Consider the following 17,472-nt stretch of genomic DNA (forward strand, 5'->3'; position numbering starts at 1 on the left):
GATTAGAACAGCCGGCCCAGTGAACGGGTGCTGTGCTTCTGTGTCACTGATTCCTTTACAATATATATATAACAGAACGAGAACAAACGGAACCGAGGGGTCCGATTTGATTAATCATATCATAAGAAGCCACATAGGGGAAATTACTTGCACACACTAATTGAATTAAAGAAATGATAAATTAATGGAAATGAAAACGGATGAAAAAACTACGGTCCGGAGGTGGGGAACGAACCCACGTCTTCGCATTACTAGTGCGATGCTCTCCCCATTGAGCTACCGCGAAACCGTTTTCCCATCCGCTTTCTGGGGTACTTATGTTGTACAACGGCGCAAGTTGGAATACGCTAGCGCAAGACAGGGGTAATTGGAGATCGCAGGGAGATGCCTTCGTCCTGCAGTGGACATAAATATAGGCTGATGATGATGTTTTACAACTAGAACTAACTCTGGGAGTGTTAGCCAGCGCAACCACTCACAAGCCTATGGGCGGATGTGGAATATCCTTTCTGCCGCTGGCGTCATTGCTGCGGTTACTGACCAAATTTATAATTTCTTTAATTCAGTTAGTGTGTGCATGTAATTTCCCCTATGTTGTTCTTGGTGTCAATGTTTGTTGGCTTCTTATGATATGATTAATAAAATCAGGCCCCTCGGTTCCCTTTCTTCTCGTTCATTATATAACGAGGGCTCGAATCAGGCAACATTGATGCCTTCAGGGAGCATATGTGGGTTTATTGACCAGTTGCCTTCACCCCCCCCCCCAAAAAAAAAGATCACGTGCTCGTGACGCCTGCAGCAGAAAGGATATTCCACATCCGCCCCTAGGCTTGTGAGTAGTGGCGCTGGCTAACAATCCCAGAGTTAGTTCTATTTGTAAAACATAAATACCCCAGAAAGCGGATAGGAAAACGGTTCCGCGGCAGCTCAATGGTGAGAGCATCGCACGCGTAATGCGAAGACGTGGGTTCATTCCCCACCTGCGGACAGTTGTTTTTTCATCCGTTTTCATTTCCATTAATTTATCATTTCTTTAATTCAATTAGTGTGTGCAAGTAATTTCCCCCATGTTGTTCTTGGTGTCAATGTTTGTTGGCCCCAGCACGGGCGTCTGCGAAAGCAGGCGTTTGGTGTGTAGTGACACCACGGACCCGAGCACATGGGGGTTGGAGCCTCCGCGTGTAGCAGTGCGCGGCTTAGCCGTGTCTGGGGAAAGGGGGATCCTGGGGGTTGAGCCGATGCCGGGTGTTTGAACCTTTAAGGCCCCCCGGCGGAGGCAACACACCTCTTCGGCCTCTGCTTCGCATAGACAGCACCCCTGGGCTGACCCACCCAGGGGAAATCGGCAGTTGCCTTTTCCTGTCCTCCTCTTAAATCTTCGTCTTTCTCTCTCACTTTCAATCTATCCTGTCTTCTTTTCACTTCCTTTTACTTCCATTTTCCCAGGCAGCTAGGGTTAACCTTGTGTGGGTAGCCAACCTTGGATATCCCATATTTGGTTATAGTAGTGGCGTACAGCTGGCGTTTGCAGGACCAATCTCTTCCAGGTATTGCAGCGTCCCCTAGTTGGGCTCCATGGTGGGTGGCTGGCGCTGCTGCCGAACACTCACCTATACTTATGGCAAGTTCTTTCCCCCCACTCACTGATCGCCGTCTGAAACGAGGGCGCACCGAAGATGTTTTCCAGATTTTTGGACGCCAAACACAGAATTTTCCCCGATTTCACGTGATCCACTCAGAAAAAACAGACAAATCATTACGAACAATCTCACCCTTCCTTGTGTCAAAGACTGTGACTAATATTTTTGGACCTGGCTATAAAGCCTCCAGGATGGCAAGCGGGGATCTCCTCTTGGAGCTCCGTGATGTGAAACATTACGAGAAACTACCCAACCTAGTGGCATTTGGAGAAGCTCAAGTAACAGTAACCCCACACCGTACCATGAATACCACCTGTGGCGTTGTATGAGATGATGACCTGTTGCAGCTGAGCGAAGCTTCACTCCTAGAGGGCTTCAGTGAGCACAATGTAATCAATGTTAAACGGATCAAGATGAGGTGCGACGGCAAGGAAATCCAGACCAATCACCTGATACTAACTTTTAACTCAAGTGTTCTGCCCGAAACTATCGAGGCCGGATACATCAAGCTTCGTGTCAGGCCATACGTGCCAAACCCTCTACGATGTTTCAAATGCCAGCAGTTCGGCCACAGTTCACAGAACTGCCGAGGCCGACAAACATGTGCTAAATGTAGTTCCGGTGACCATGCCTCTGAAACGTGCGAAAACACTCCACACTGTGTCAACTGTGATGGCGAGCATGCCGCATACTCGCGGTCGTGCCCGTCTTGGAAGAAACAAAAAGAAATTGTGACAATCAAAGTAAAAGAAAATATCTCATTCAAGGAGGCACGCAGGCGGGTGTCATAGCTGCCAAAAACCAGCTTTGCCGAAGTGGCGCGTCAGGGGGCAGCGCCACATCGGCCCCCGGCGGATGTCTGGCACACGCGCAGTGGGCCGGCGGCGACGCCATCCGCCCCCTCGGCAGGTGCAGCTAGCGCTGCTCTGCCAACTCACAAGAAGGGGCCATGGACCTCCGGGCTGGTGGCCTCGAGGGCCTCGTCTCTCGAGGCGAGGCCTTCTCGTCAAACCAACCGCTCGCAAGAGCGCGTGTCCAGCGCCTCGCAAGAGGCTATGGACACAACAACCAGCCCGACGGCGCCACTTGCGCCTAAGGAGCCGCGAGAGTCGCGATCGCTCCAAACAAGAAAAACACCGCATCACGGCGCCCGGAAAGGGCTCTGTGAAGTAATTACTCTTTCTTAACACACAGCACAAAACCACATTCAACATGGATACACAAATATTACAGTGGAATGTCCGAGGACTCTTCCACAATCTCGATGACATCAAAGAACTCCTACATAAGTATAATACAAAGGTGCTGTGTGTCCAAGAAACACACCTCAAACACACGCAAACAAATTTTCTCCGACAATACGCCATTTTTCGTAAGGACCGCGATGACACAGTCGTGTCTTCCGGTGGTGTGGCTATTGTAGTCGACAGAGCTATTGCCTGCCGGGAACTAAAACTTCGTACGCCCCTAGAGGCAGTTGCTGTCCGAGGGGTGTTGTTTGACAAGCTGGTCACTGTCAGCTCTATATACATCCCTCCCAATTATCAACTACATAAAACCGAATTCCAAAACTACATAAATGAACTTCCGGAGCCATACATAGTTGTCGGAGATTTCAACGCACATAACACTTTGTGGGAAGACTCACGGTGCGATGCGACAGGTCGCCTAATTGAAAATTTCCTGTTTTCTTCAGGCGCATCATTACTTAACAAGAAAGAGCCTACGTATTACAGCGTTACACATAACACATATTCATCCATTGACCTAAGTATAGCATCGAGTACACTAATGCCATACCTGGAGTGGTCCGTTCTCAAGAACCTCTTTGGGAGCGACCACTTCCCAATTATGCTAGGCTTAACAGAACAAGATAAATGCTTGCCACACGTTTCCCGATGGAAGGTTGACTCGGCTAACTGGGAACTTTTCCGACAAATAACATATTCAGGCCGTGATGACATTGCCTCTTTTAACATAGACGATGCTCTGGCGTATATAACATGTCTTATCATTGACGCTGCTGAAAGGTGCATACAACAAACTAATGGACTAGCTAATAAACGTCGCCTGCCTTGGTGGAATGATGAATGCCAGAAAGCACGTAAAAAGCAAAACAAAGCCTGGGGATTGTTTCGCAACTCCCCAACAGCTGAAAACCTGATAAATTTTAAACAAGCAAAGTCACAGGGCAGAAGAACGCGTCGACGTGCAAAGAGAGAGAGTTGGGAAAGGTACATTTCCAGTATAAATTCATACACCGACGAAACAAAAGTCTGGAATAGGGTAAATAAACTAATAGGCCGGGTGTCACATCCTCTACCCTTAGTAAGTAGCCAAGGTGATAGCCTGGAAGACCAGGCGGATTGTCTAGGTGAACACTTTGAATATGTATCAAGTGAATCGCATTATATAGACACTTTCCTGAAGTTCAAAGAACGCGAAGAGCGGCAGCCTCTTAACCGCAAAGGTTCTTCGAGTGAGGCTTACAATGGACCATTTACATTAGCCGAACTTAAAGCATCTCTCACATGTTGCAACAATTCGGCGCCAGGTGGCGATCGTATTATGTATGAAATGGTTAGATACCTACACCCTGAAACACTGAAAACACTCCTGTCTCTTTTTAATGCCATGTGGGCGGCTGGGTGTATCCCGTCCTCATGGAAAGAAGCCATAGTCATCCCGATACTTAAACAAGGAAAAGACCCGTCCTTAGCCAGCAGCTACAGGCCAATAGCTCTAACAAGCCGCCTGTGCAAGCTGTATGACAAAATGATAAACCGGCGTTTAATCAGTTTCCTAGAAAATAACAAAACACTAGACCCCTTTCAGTGTGGCTACCGAGAAGGTAGGTCGACAATAGACAACCTTGTTCGCATCGAGGCAAACATCAGAGATGCGTTTATTCATAAACAGTTTTTACTTTCTGTATTTATAGATTTAGAGAAAGCGTATGACACGACATGGTGCTTCGGAATTCTGCGAGATCTTTCTGCGATGGGGGTCCACGGAAATATGTTAAACACAGTCGAAAGCTACTTGTCTAACCGCACGTTTCGCGTAAGAGTGGACAATGTTTTATCTAGAGCTAGTGTGCCACAAGGGGGTGTGCTTAGTTGCACACTCTTTATTGTAAAAATGAACTCCCTGTATACAGTTATTCCACGCAGCATGTTTTATTCTGTGTATGTTGATGATGTACAGATAGGTTTCATATCATGCAACACTGCTATTTGCGAACGACAGGTACAGCTTGGATTAAACAAACTGTCTAAATGGGCTGATGTAAATGGATTTAAAATAAATGCAAAGAAAAGTACGTGCATACTTTTCTCAAACAAAAGAGACATGACACCAGTGCCAAATCTCACGATTAATCAAGAGGAACTATCCGTGCGCAGTGAGCATAAATTCCTGGGAATAATTCTAGACTCGAAGCTTACCTTTATCCCCCATCTTAAATATTTGAAGGCAAGGTGTCTGAAGACGATGAACCTTTTAAAAATTTTGTCGCGCGCAACATGGGGTAGTGACCGAAAATTCCTCCTGAACTTGTACAACAGTCTTGTCCGCTCACGTCTTGATTACGGAGCTGTAATTTATAATTCCGCAACGCCAAGTGCATTAAAAATTCTAGACCCCGTTCACCATCTGGGCATCCGCCTCGCGACCGGTGCTTTCCGAACAAGTCCGATCCAGAGCCTCTACGTAGAGTCGAATCAGTGGTCACTTCATCTGCAGCGTTCATATAGTAGTTTTACATATTTTCTTAGCGTACACGCGAACATTGAACATCCCTCTTATTCAACCATAAACGACATGAGCACTGCCACACTCTTCCAAAATCGACCTGCATCGAGAAAACCGTTCTCTTTGCGTGTGTAGAATCTTAGTGAGGAAATGGGTGTTCCGTTGCTTGAACACTGCCTTATGGCTCCAGCGAAACTGTTACCGCCGTGGCAGTGGCAGCTCATAGAGTGTGACACATCATTTGTAGAGGTCACTAAGCACGCACCAGAGGCACATATCAAAATGCATTTCCTTGAACTCCAGTCCAAGTACACATGCACAGAGTTTTATAGAGACGCTTCTAAGTCACGTGACGGGGTGTCGTATGCAGCCGTCGGCCCATCCTTCTCGGAATCCGGTGTACTCCACCCGGAAGCAAGTATCTTTACGGCTGAGGACTATGCACTATTGTCAGCTGTGAGGCATGAAATCTAAACTTCGAAAATCAATCATATTTACAGACTCTCTAAGTGTCGTAAACGCTTTAAAGTCACCCTGTAAACAGAAAAATCCTATACTCATTGAGCTCTATTCCGTACTGTGTAGAGCGTATGTATCTAACCAGCATATCATTATATGCTGGGTGCCTGGCGATAGAAGCATTGAGGGTAATGTGTTAGCTGACCGAATGGCTACGTCAATAACATCGCACGCTACTAATCCAACAGCGGCTGTTTCTGCAACAGATTTGAAACATTTCTTGCGTAAGAAATTGCGAAGCCATTGGCAACGTCTGTGGGATGCAGAAACAAATAATAAGCTTCACAGGATTAAGCCACGTGACGTGGTGTGGCGTGGAGCAGAGGTAGAATACCCGGCCTCAAATCTGAAGGTCGTAAGTTCGAATCCTACTCCAGTCCACCACATTTTCAGGCATGGAGTGGTGCCTGACACCGGCAAGAAAAAATATATATATCGCCAAAATCTAGTGGGGCTATGCTAGTTCAGGTGCAACCAAACTAGGAAGGCCCACTAAGCTTCATCAAAGTCACTCCCTCACCAGAACAGGAATTGGCCTCCCTGGTGCAGTATTCGGCCACTACCTCCCTCATGAATCCGAGAATTAACCCATGGCCCTCAGTTCCCAGTGGCTGCGGAGCACCTGACCAAGGCGGCGGTCAGACATGCTACGCGGCAGAGGGTGCTAAGAATCTCTGGGTCAAGACAGGCCGCCAATGGAAACTGAACCTGGCAACGTTCAACACGCGCACCCTCTCGAGTGAGGCTAGCTTAGCAGGACTATTTGAAGAATTATCAGGCATTTCCTGGGATATTATTGGCCTTAGTGAGGTTAGAAGAACTGGTGAGGCTTACACAGTGCTGACTAACGGCTACGTCCTCTGCTACAGAGGTCTTCCAGATAAGAAAGAATCAGGGGTAGGATTTCTAGTGCATAACAACATAGCGGGCAATATTGATGAATTCTACAGCATTAATGAGAGGTTAGCAGTCGTCGTAATAAAGCTGAATAGGAGGTGCAAAATGAAGGTTGTACAAGCCTATGCCCCAACCTCTGGTCACGATGATGAAGAAATAGAACAGTTTTATGAAGATGTTGAACTAGCAATGAGAAAGGTGCAAACTCAGTATACTTTAGTTATGGGTGACTTCGTTTGTTTGTTTATGTTTATGTGATACCCACAGCGCCATAAGGCATTACAGTGGGGGGAATACTACATGATTACAAGACAGAGCACAAGCTCAATTTTCAGTAAGTACAGTACAGCCTAACCAGCTAGTAGGAAGTACACTCAATACACAACGTAACGAAGATTGACAAAAATGTACGAAAAATTCCAGCGGGTAACATACAGTAAGACGAAAACAAGTACAATATGTATACCGCACAAAAAACACCCATCATCAACTGAACAACTCACTTGACTCTAACAAAGGAAAAAATGAATCACTACCAACAGCGACAACGATCGCTGAAAGCAATCGATTCCACTGGGAAACCGTTTTAGGGAAAAAAGAATTACCGCATGCTGCTGTCTTACATCGGTACTCCCGCACTTTGTACATGTGATCGACTCGTCCAGACACGTAATGAGGTGGGAAAATGTAACTGTCACGAGGAATACAAGTTCGAGATAAGTATACATCATGGAAAAGCTTCAAACGCTGCTTAGCCCAGCGTGTGACCAACTGTTCCCATCCTAAAGTTTGCTTGCAGCGCGTCATGCTGAAGTTGTGGCTCTTAACAATGTTTCCCAGGACATAACGGGCGCCCATGTTTTGCACTTTTTGCAATTTATCTTTATCGAGGGCAGTGGGCGGGTCCCATACGCTACTCGCGTAATCAAGTATCGACCGCACGCATGATGCATGCAGTAATTCCCGCGCGGACTGGGGAAACTCACGCGTGTTTCGCCGCAGGAACCACAAGGATCTACAAGCCTTAGCTATCGCATAATCAACATGACGGTGCCAACACAGAGTTGGCGTGAAAAATACGCCGAAATACCTGTACTCAGAAACTATTTTTAAAACCTTCTTGTTTATAGTATACGAAGGCGAAGCTTCATCCTTCTTTCTAGAAAACGTCATACACATTGTCTTCTCCAAATTAAGTTGCATATGCCATTTTTCACACCATGTATTTATCTTGTCCAAGTCGTCTTCAACTGCGCCGCGATCACTTTCGCAGTTTATTGCTCTATAAACGATGCAGTCATCTGCAAACATTCTCATCGACGATTGTACGCCCAGGGTGATGTCATTAATATACATTAAAGACAATAATGGGCCCAGTACTGACCCCTGAGGGACCCCGGACGTCACATTGGTAGTTGATGACAGTTCACCGTTCACGACGACGTACTGCTGCCTGGAATTTAAGTATTCTGCGATCCAGTTAATAACTTTCGGGTTAATTTTGTATTGGGTCATTTTCTGCAATAATAAATTATGGGGGACTAAATCGAACGCTTTTCTGAAATCCAAAAAAATGCAGTCAATACTGGTTCGGTTGTCCAGCGCGCATGCTACCTCATGGGTAAATTCAATTAACTGGGTCACACAGGAATGGTCCTTGCGAAAGCCATGTTGGCGTTCATTTAACAAGGAATTGGCTTCTAAGTGCTTCATTATTGATGAGTATAAGACGTGCTCTAAAATTTTGCAGGAAACGGCTGTTAACGATATAGGACGATAATTTGAAGCAATTTCTCGTGGTCCCGATTTGTGAATAGGTACAACAGCAGCCAATTTACAATCACTAGGTAAGGCACAATCGCGTAAAGATTTTTCGAAGATTATTACTAAGTACCGAGACACTATGTGCGCACAGGATTTCAAGAGAGCGTTAGGTAGTCCGTCAGGTCCAGAAGCTTTTGATACATCTAGGCGCTTTAGCAGGGTTTCAACTCCTTGGCTATAAAGTACAATATCGTCCAGCTGAGTCTCGCCCGGAGAAGGTACAGATAAGCGGTACGCGTTTGTCTGCGTACCTGGGACGGAAAAAACAGAGGTAAAATATGAATTAAAGCTCTCAGCTTTTTCAGCAGCACTTTCAATGACGACACCATTCTGTTTCAGAGCAGGGATTGAAACAGAGTCCGTTTTCTGTCCTTTCACATATTTCCATAGTTCCTTTTTATTTTGCTGAAGTCGTGATTGAAATGAGTGAAAATATGCAGTTTTCGCAGCTGTCGTAGCACCTTTTAATTGAGACGCAATTTCCTTAAGCTTACGAAAATTTTAAATAGACGGATTGCGCAAATGGTGGTGATAGGCCCTTTTCCGTTTCTGTGCTAAAGCATGTAACTGTTTTGTAAACCATGGCTTGCTTCTTTGACGCCTTTTAGATAGCAGCGAGGACGGAAGTGGGGAAAAAGCAGGTTGGTGAGCAAGCAATTGGCAACTACGGCATCGATTCTAGGAACGCAAGAGGAGAGTTGTTAGTAGAATTCGCGGAAAGGAATGGGCTCCGAATAATGAATACCTTCTTCAGGAAGCGCAGCAACAGGAAGTGGACCTGGAAAAGCCCTAATGGAGTAACAAGGAATGCAATAGATTTCATACTCTCTGCCGATCCGAGGGTAGTGCAGGATAGAAGTGTTAGGTAAGGTTAAGTGCAGTCACCAAAGGTTAGTGAGGTCTAGGATTACTCTCAATTTGAAGAAAGAGAGAGTGAAATTAGTCAAGAGGAAACAGGCCAACTTAGAGGCAGTAAGGGTAAAAGCAGACCAATTCAGGCTGGTACTTGCAAACAAATATGCAGCTTTAGAAAAGGAAGATAAAGACAACATAGAGGTAATGAATGAAACCGTAACTAGGTTTATCTGAGAAGCAGCAATTGAAGTGGGAGGTAGAGCACCAAGGCAACCAGTAGGTAAGCTCTCCCAAGAAACAAAGGACCTAATAAAGAAACGACAGAAGATGAAAATGTCGAACTAAAGAGATCAGATAGAATTCGCTGAACTGTCAAAACTAATCACCAAGAAAAAAGTAAGGGATATTCGAAATTATAACGTGGGAAAGATTGAGGAAGCTGTAAAATATGGACGCAGCATTAAATCAGTAAGAAGAAAGCTTGGCATAGGACCAGGCAAGATGTATGCACTGAAAGATAAGCATGGTAGTATCATCAGCAATTTCGATGACATAGTAAAAGCAGCGGAAGAATTCTATACTGACCTGTACAGTGCCCAAAACAGCCAAGCTGCTTTCATTCAAAATAGTGATGAATCGGATACAGAGGCTCCTTCTATAACTGGCGCTGAAGTTAGAAGGGCCTTGAAAGATAGGACCAGGGGAAAAGCTGCTGGAGAAGATGGAATAACAGTAGATTTAATCAAAGATTGAGGAGATATTATGCTTGAAAAGCTTGCGGCCCTTTATACGCAATGCCTCACAACTTCATGTGTACCAAAGAGCTGGAAGAACGCCAACATTATACTAATCCATAAGAAGGGAGACGATAAAGAACTGAAGAATTATAGACCCATTAGCTTGCTTTCAGTATTGTATAAAATATTCACCAAGATAACTTCCAATAGAATCAGGGCAACACTTGACTTCAGCCAACCAAGGGAACAGGCTGGCTTCAGGAAGGGATATTCTACGATGGATCATATCCATGTCATAAATCAGGTAATCGAGAAATCTACGGTGTACAATCAACCTCTCTGCATGGCTTTCATAGATTATGAAAAAGCATTTGATTAAGTAGAGATACCAGCAGTCATAGACGCATTGCGTAATCAAGGAGTACAGGAGGCATACGTGAATATCTTAGCAAACATCTACAAGGATTCCACAGCTACCTTGGTTCTCCACAAGAAAAGTAGAAAGTTACCTATCAAGAAAGGGGTCAGGCAAGGAGACACAATCTCTCCAATGCTATTCACTGCATGCTTAGAAGAAGTATTCAAGCTCTTAGACTGGGAAGGCTTAGGAGTGAGGATCAACGGCGAATATCTCAGCAACCTTCGGTTTGCAGATGACATTGTCCTATTCAGCAACAATGGAGACAAATTACAACAAATGATTGAGGACCTTAATCGAGAAAGTGTAAGAATTGGGTTGAAGATGAATATGCAAAAGACAAAGATAATGTTCAATAGCCTGGCAAGGGAACAAGAATTCAGGATCGCCAGTCAGCCTCTTGAGTCTGTAAAGGAGTACGTTTATCTAGGTCAATTACTCACAGGGGACCCTCATCACGAGAAAGAAATTTACAGAAGAATAAAATTGGGTTGGAGTGCATACGGCCGGCATTACCAAATCCTGACTGGGAGCTTACCACTTTCGTTGAAAAGAAAAGTGTACAATCATTGCATTCTACCGGTGCTAACATATGGGGCAGAAACTTGGAGGTTAACAAAGAAGCTCGAGAACAAGTTAAGGGCCGCACAAAGAGCGATGGAACGAAAAATCTTAGGACTAACGTTAAGAGACAGGAAGAGAGCGGTGTGGATCAGAGAACAAACGGGGATAGCCGATATTCTAGTTGACATTAAGCAGAAGAAATGGAGCGGGGCAGGCCATGTAATGCGTAGGATGGATAACCGGTGGACCATTAGGGTTACAGAATGGATACCAAGAGAAGGGAAGCGCAGTCGAGGTCGGCAGAAAACCAGATGGGATGATGAAGTTAGGAAATTTGCAGGCGCAAATTCGAATACGCTAGCGCAAGACAGGGGTAATTGGAGATCGCAGGGAGAGGCCTTCGTCCTGCAGTGAACATAAAATGATGATGATGATGATGATTAAGCCACAGTTAGGTTTCTGGCCCTCCGCAACGAGAACACGGCGAACTGATGTCCTATTCTGTCGTCTCTGAATAGGTCATACATTTGGCACCCATAGTTTTTTGTTGACCGGGGATGAACCACCAATCTGTGGTAGATGTGGTGAGAGGCTAACCGTCCTCCACGTTCTCCTGGAGTGTCGGGATGCCGAAGCAGATAGAAAAAAACATTTCCCTTTAGCTTACCGCTATCATGTCCCTCTGCATCCCAGTATGTTTCTTGGTGAGGAACCGCTGTTTAGCACCAAAGCAGTCCTCGCTTTCTTAAACGACGTGGTACTGCATGTTATAAGCCCAATAAATTCATAGCGCATCCTCTCTCCAGAGGATGCTGCTGTGATAGTAGTTTTGTATAAGCACATGCCTCCAGGCCCTTGTGTTTCAAGGGCTCTGTTTAGATAGTAGTGTTTCTTGACAATTTTATATCTGAATATCTTTTATATCATATAATCCTTTAGCAATGCATCTTTTATGTTCATAGTACACGTCACTAGTCATTGCCATTATCTTATTACATGTACATTTTACGCACTTTACAGCGACTATTTTAGGCCCCTTTACAGCCACGTCACATCTACTTCTTTGAATTCATCACTTCACTACGAAATAACACTGGCATGGCGCTCTTTGGCCAAACCTGGCCCTTGCGGCCTTCTTATGATATATATATATATATAGATTGTAGCGAAGAAGACAGACACTAGTGGGTTCAGCGCTACTAGATCTAAACGCTAGTGGGTCGAGCGCTCTCACTCAGCAACGGCTCTCGTGCTTTGATGCTGTAACTTCCCTGCCCGTCGTAGAGCACTGCACGGGCCGATTTTTTCAGCCCGGCCCCGTTTTTACGTTGGGCGGCCCGCCCGAACCCGATCAAAACTTTTATGGTGAGACTCGGGCCCGGCCCGGGCCCGGAAATAATCTATGTTAACCGCCCGGCCCGGCCCACCACCCCTTTACCTTAGGCCCGAGCCCGGCCCGAGCCCGGCTCGAAACTGGCCCGAACCCGGCCCGAGACTGAAAAATACATATTTTTCAGAGTTGAGACACCCGAGAATACCTCGCTTTACCTTTACGCGAGCCCGAGCCCGGCCCGAGCCCGTGCAGTGCTCTATCCGTCGACTAGCGCTGCTCCGAGCTCTTGGAAATAAACACCTTTAGAATTGGTGGAGGTGCTGGGTAACCTCAGACAATCATCCTGGAACTCCGGTCCCGCGCCCTACCATCTACCATGCCCCAAGACGCCTCCCAGCAAACGCTGGCCTTCAACTGAACCTAAAGAAGTGCCGATTTGCAGCGCCGCAGCTCACAATACTAGGTTACGTCATCTCGAAAGATGGAATCCTCCCTGATCCAGCCAAACTTCGTGCCGTCGCCGAATTCCCTAAGCCGACGTCCGTCAAAGAAGTACGCAGTATCGTAGGCATGTGTTCCTACTTCAGGCGCTTCATTCGCAATTTCGGCGCCGTTATATCGCCCCTGGCGTTGCTCCTTGGAAGCAACGGACCCCTCGATTCGTGGTCGTCCGAGTGCGACGAGGCGTTCACTAAGCTCCGTCGTTTGCTGACGTCTCCTCCCATTTTGCGCCACAACGATCCAACGGGACCTATTGAGGTCCACACAGATGCCAGCGGTGTTGGCCTCGGCGCTGTCCTAGCGCAGCGCAAAGAAGGGCTTCCTGAATATGTTGTGGAATATGCAAGCCGTACGCTTACTAAAGCCGAGACCAATTACAGCGTCAAGGAAAAAGAATGTCTGGCAATCACCAGGGCGCTTACTAAGTTCCGGCCCTATTTGTATGGTCGCCAATTTGATGTCGTCACGGATCACTATGCAATATGCTGGCTGTCGTCATTGAAGGATCCCTCAGGCCGTCTCTCCCGCTGGGCGCTTCGCTTACAGGATTAGGATATCCGCGTGCTGTACCGCAACGGACGCCAACATTCTGACGCCGACACCCTCTCACGCTCTCCCTAGCCTGATGACAATACCTGCTACTCACTATCCCAGCTCGCTGTTTCTTCAATCGACCTTGAGACTATCGCTTCCGAGCAGCGCAAGGACCCGTGGATTGCGTCGATTATAGACTTGCTTGCCGGCCCATCACCACAGTCAACCACTCACACGTTGCGTCGTCAGGCTCACCATTTCGCGGTTCGCGACAACCTGCTTCACCAACGCAGTTACACCGCAGACGGCCGCCAGTGGTTGCCAGTAGTTCCTCGCAGTCTGCGCTTCGAAATCTGCGCATCCTTTCACGCCGATGCACAGTGCGCACAATCGGGAGTTTTCAAAACCTACCAGCGCCTTCGACAGCGCTGCTACTGGCGAGGAATGCACAAGTACGTTCAACAGTTCATTCGCTCCTGCTCAGATGGCCAGCGCCGGAAATCTTCACCCCAGCTCTCGCCAGCTGGTCTGCAGCCTCTACCCTGTCCTACCCGGCTGTTCGGGCACGTTGGAATTGATTTGTATGGGCCACTTCCCTTGACGTCGGCTGGTAACCGCTGGACCATTGTAGCAGTAGATCACCTCACACAATACACCGAAACCGCCGCTCTCCCAGCTGCTACAGCGCGCGATGCTGCCTCATTCCTGCTTCGCCGATTCATCCTGCGGCATGGTCCACCTCAAGAACTGCTCAGCGATCGCGGACTCGTCTTCCTGTCGGAAATAGTTGAAGCGATGCTCAAGGAATGTCAAATTGTTCATCGTACGACTACGGCGTATCACCCTCAAAACGAATGGCCTCACAGACCGCTTCAACCGTACACTCGGCGACATGCTTTCAATGTACGTCACTTCCGACCACAGGAACTGGGACGCCATTCTGCCCTTCGTGACCTACGCGTATTATACCGCTACGCTACCGCTATTATATATATATATTCGCTAGTACCTCTTCACACCAAATCACTACCTTTTTCTACCACAACTGATGATCATGCTGCAGCCGCTGCTCTAAAGGACGCGATAAATCCCGTTTTGACGGCTGCCCAGAAAGAAGACCTTTTGGCCCTACTGCAAAGACACAGCGCCTTATTTGATGTTAACTCCAAACTTCTGGGGCGCACTTCTGTCGCAGTGCATCGCATTGAAACCGAAGGCAGTTCTAGTGTACGCCGCCGCGCGTATCGCGTGTCTTCCGCAGAACGGAAAATCATTGCGGACAACGTTGACGACATGCTTAAAAGCGACATCATTCGGCCATCGTCCAGTTCTTGGTCGTCTCCTGTTGTGTTGGTCCGCAAGAAAGACGGCTCTGTACGATTTTGCGTCGATTATCGAGCACCTAATAAGATCACGCGCAAAGACGTATAGCCGATGCCAAGAATCGACGATGCCACTGACTCCCTCCAGGGCGCTGAATATTTCTCAAGTCTCGACCTTCGATCCGGGTAATGGCAAATACCCATGCACGAAGCGGTCAAGGACAAGACAGCCTTTGCAACACCAGATGGACTTTACGAGTTCAACGTGATGCCCTTCGGTTTATGTAATGCTCCTGCAACGTTTGAATGCATGATCGACACAGTTTTACGCGGCCTTAAGTGGAAGACCTGTCTGTGTTATTTAGACGACATCGTTATTTTTTCTACAACTTTTCGTCAGCACCTTGAGCGTTTGGACGAAGTTTTCACATGCATTTCCAACGCTGGACTCCAACTCAACACAAAAAAATGCCATTTTGCCCGAAAGAACATCAAAGTGTTGGGGCACCTTATCAGCAAAGATGGCGTTCGACCAGATGCCGACAAGGTTGCTGCCGTGCTTCGCTTCCCTCGCCCCGAAAATCAAAAACAATTGAGAAGCTTCTTGGGCCTGGCATCCTACTTTTGCCGCTTCATCAGTCATTTTGCTGCCATGGCGTCATCGCAGCACAAGTTGCTGACGTCGGGATATGCTCTCACATGGACAGACGACTGCAAACTGTCTTTCCAAGCCCTCAAGCAAGCCTTGAAAACCGACCCTGTCCTCTGTCACTTCGATGAAAACGCACCAACTTGTTTGCACACCGACGCTAGTGGCCATGGGATCGGTGCTGTCCTTCTACAGCGTGATACCACTACACGAGAGAGAGTCGTTGCTTATGCCAGTCGCGCATTAACGGCTGCCGAGAAGAACTACTCGATAACAGAGCAGGAATGCCTCGCAGTAGTTTGGGCCATACAAAAGTTTCGACCATATCTTTATGGACGCCACTTCACAGTCATAACCGACCACCATGCCTTATGCTGGTTGTCGTCAATGAAAAATTTGTCTGGACGCCTGGGTCGCTGGGTGGTCCGATTACAAGAGTACGGTTTTGACGTTGTCTACAAGTCTGGGAAAAAGCATCAAGATGCCGACGCTTTGTCTCGCTGCCCCCTGCCACTATTATCTTCGAGCACGTCTCTCCATTGCTCGCCACTTGATAATGAGACTAAGTCTCTACTTACGTCATTACCTCTAGCGGTTACTGACACGGCATCTTCTAATCGCGGAACTCAGTTCGCCTCGTGTCAACGTTCTGATGCCTACTGCAGCAGCATCATTCAACGCCTGTGCGGTACTATTTCTGCACCAAATGCCCGATTACGTCGACAATTGCGACTATTTAACCTCGACAACGATGTGCTGCGCCGCTAAATTTACACCATCGACGGCCACCGCTGGGTACCTGTTGTTCCACGTTCGATGCGCACACAAATACTTGAAGCCTTTCACGACGACCCATCTGCTGGCCACTTGGGTTTCCTCAAAACATACCACCGCGTTAGGAGCCATTTCTTTTGGCCGGGCATGTCTACCTTTGTGCCCAAGTACGTCGCTTCTTGCGTCCAAAAGTCAACGGCGGAAACGGCGGACTTCACCTGCTGCTGGCCTTTTACAGCCCATTCCATGTCCCGAGACACCTTTTGCCATCGTTGGAATTGACCTGGTCGGACCTCTGCCCATAACACCAGCAGGTCATCGATGGATCGGGACAGCTGTCGACCACCTCAGACGGCACACTGAGACCGCACCTCTACACTCTAGTTCGGCCTCAGGCGTTGCCGGCTTCTTTCTGGATGTCATTGTGCTGCATCATGGTGCACCTCGTGTACTGTTGAGTGATCGCGGCAAGACTTTCATGTCACAAATGATCGAAGAAGTACTCAGAGCTTGTGGAACAATTCATAAGACGACATGCACATACCACCCTCAAACAAATGGCTTAACAGAGCGATTTCATCGCACGCTAACAGATATGATATCAATGTATATCGGGTCAAGCCACGACAACTGGGACAAACATTTACAGTTTGTGACGTTTGCTCACAACACTGCTATCCAACGAACTACAGGGTGCTCACCTTTCTACCTAGTGTACGGCCGTTCGCCGACATTCACCATCGACGCCGGCTTGTTAACTGCCCCAATTAACACCTCGCCCAGTATACCAGAACAGTTCGTCTCGCGACTTAACGAATGTCGTGACCGTGCTCGCTTCAACACAGAAGTTAGTCAACTAGACCGCAAGCAAAGTTACGACATCTCTCGTCGAGACGTCTCCTTTCGTCCTGGAGATGAAGTGCTCCTTTGGACGCCCATTCGCGCATACGGCTTGTGTGAGAAGTTTGAATCGCGCTTTCTTGGCCCCTACATTATTAATGAACAAACTTCCCCAGTGAACTATCGCGTTACTCCCATCGAGGTTTCTTCCGACCATCGTTATCGTGGTTCGGAGATCGTTCACGTTTCGCGTCTCAAACGATTCGTTCGGCGTCTCCCTCCGGGCTAAGTCGCGGCCTGGCTGGCCGCTTG

At 47.4% G+C, this 17,472-nt stretch overlaps 1 non-coding gene across 1 annotated transcript; it reads right to left on the reverse strand.

Annotated features, from left to right (window-relative positions):
* Positions 1-212: 212 nt before the first annotated feature.
* On the reverse strand, positions 213-289 carry Trnat-agu (transfer RNA threonine (anticodon AGU)). The gene has a single exon. It is a non-coding gene; the product is annotated as a tRNA-Thr (tRNA).
* Between the last annotated feature and the right edge of the window lie 17,183 nt (positions 290-17,472).

This window comes from Dermacentor silvarum, chromosome 10, assembly GCF_013339745.2.
Source record: "Dermacentor silvarum isolate Dsil-2018 chromosome 10, BIME_Dsil_1.4, whole genome shotgun sequence".
NCBI classification, from domain to species: Eukaryota; Metazoa; Arthropoda; class Arachnida; order Ixodida; family Ixodidae; genus Dermacentor; species Dermacentor silvarum.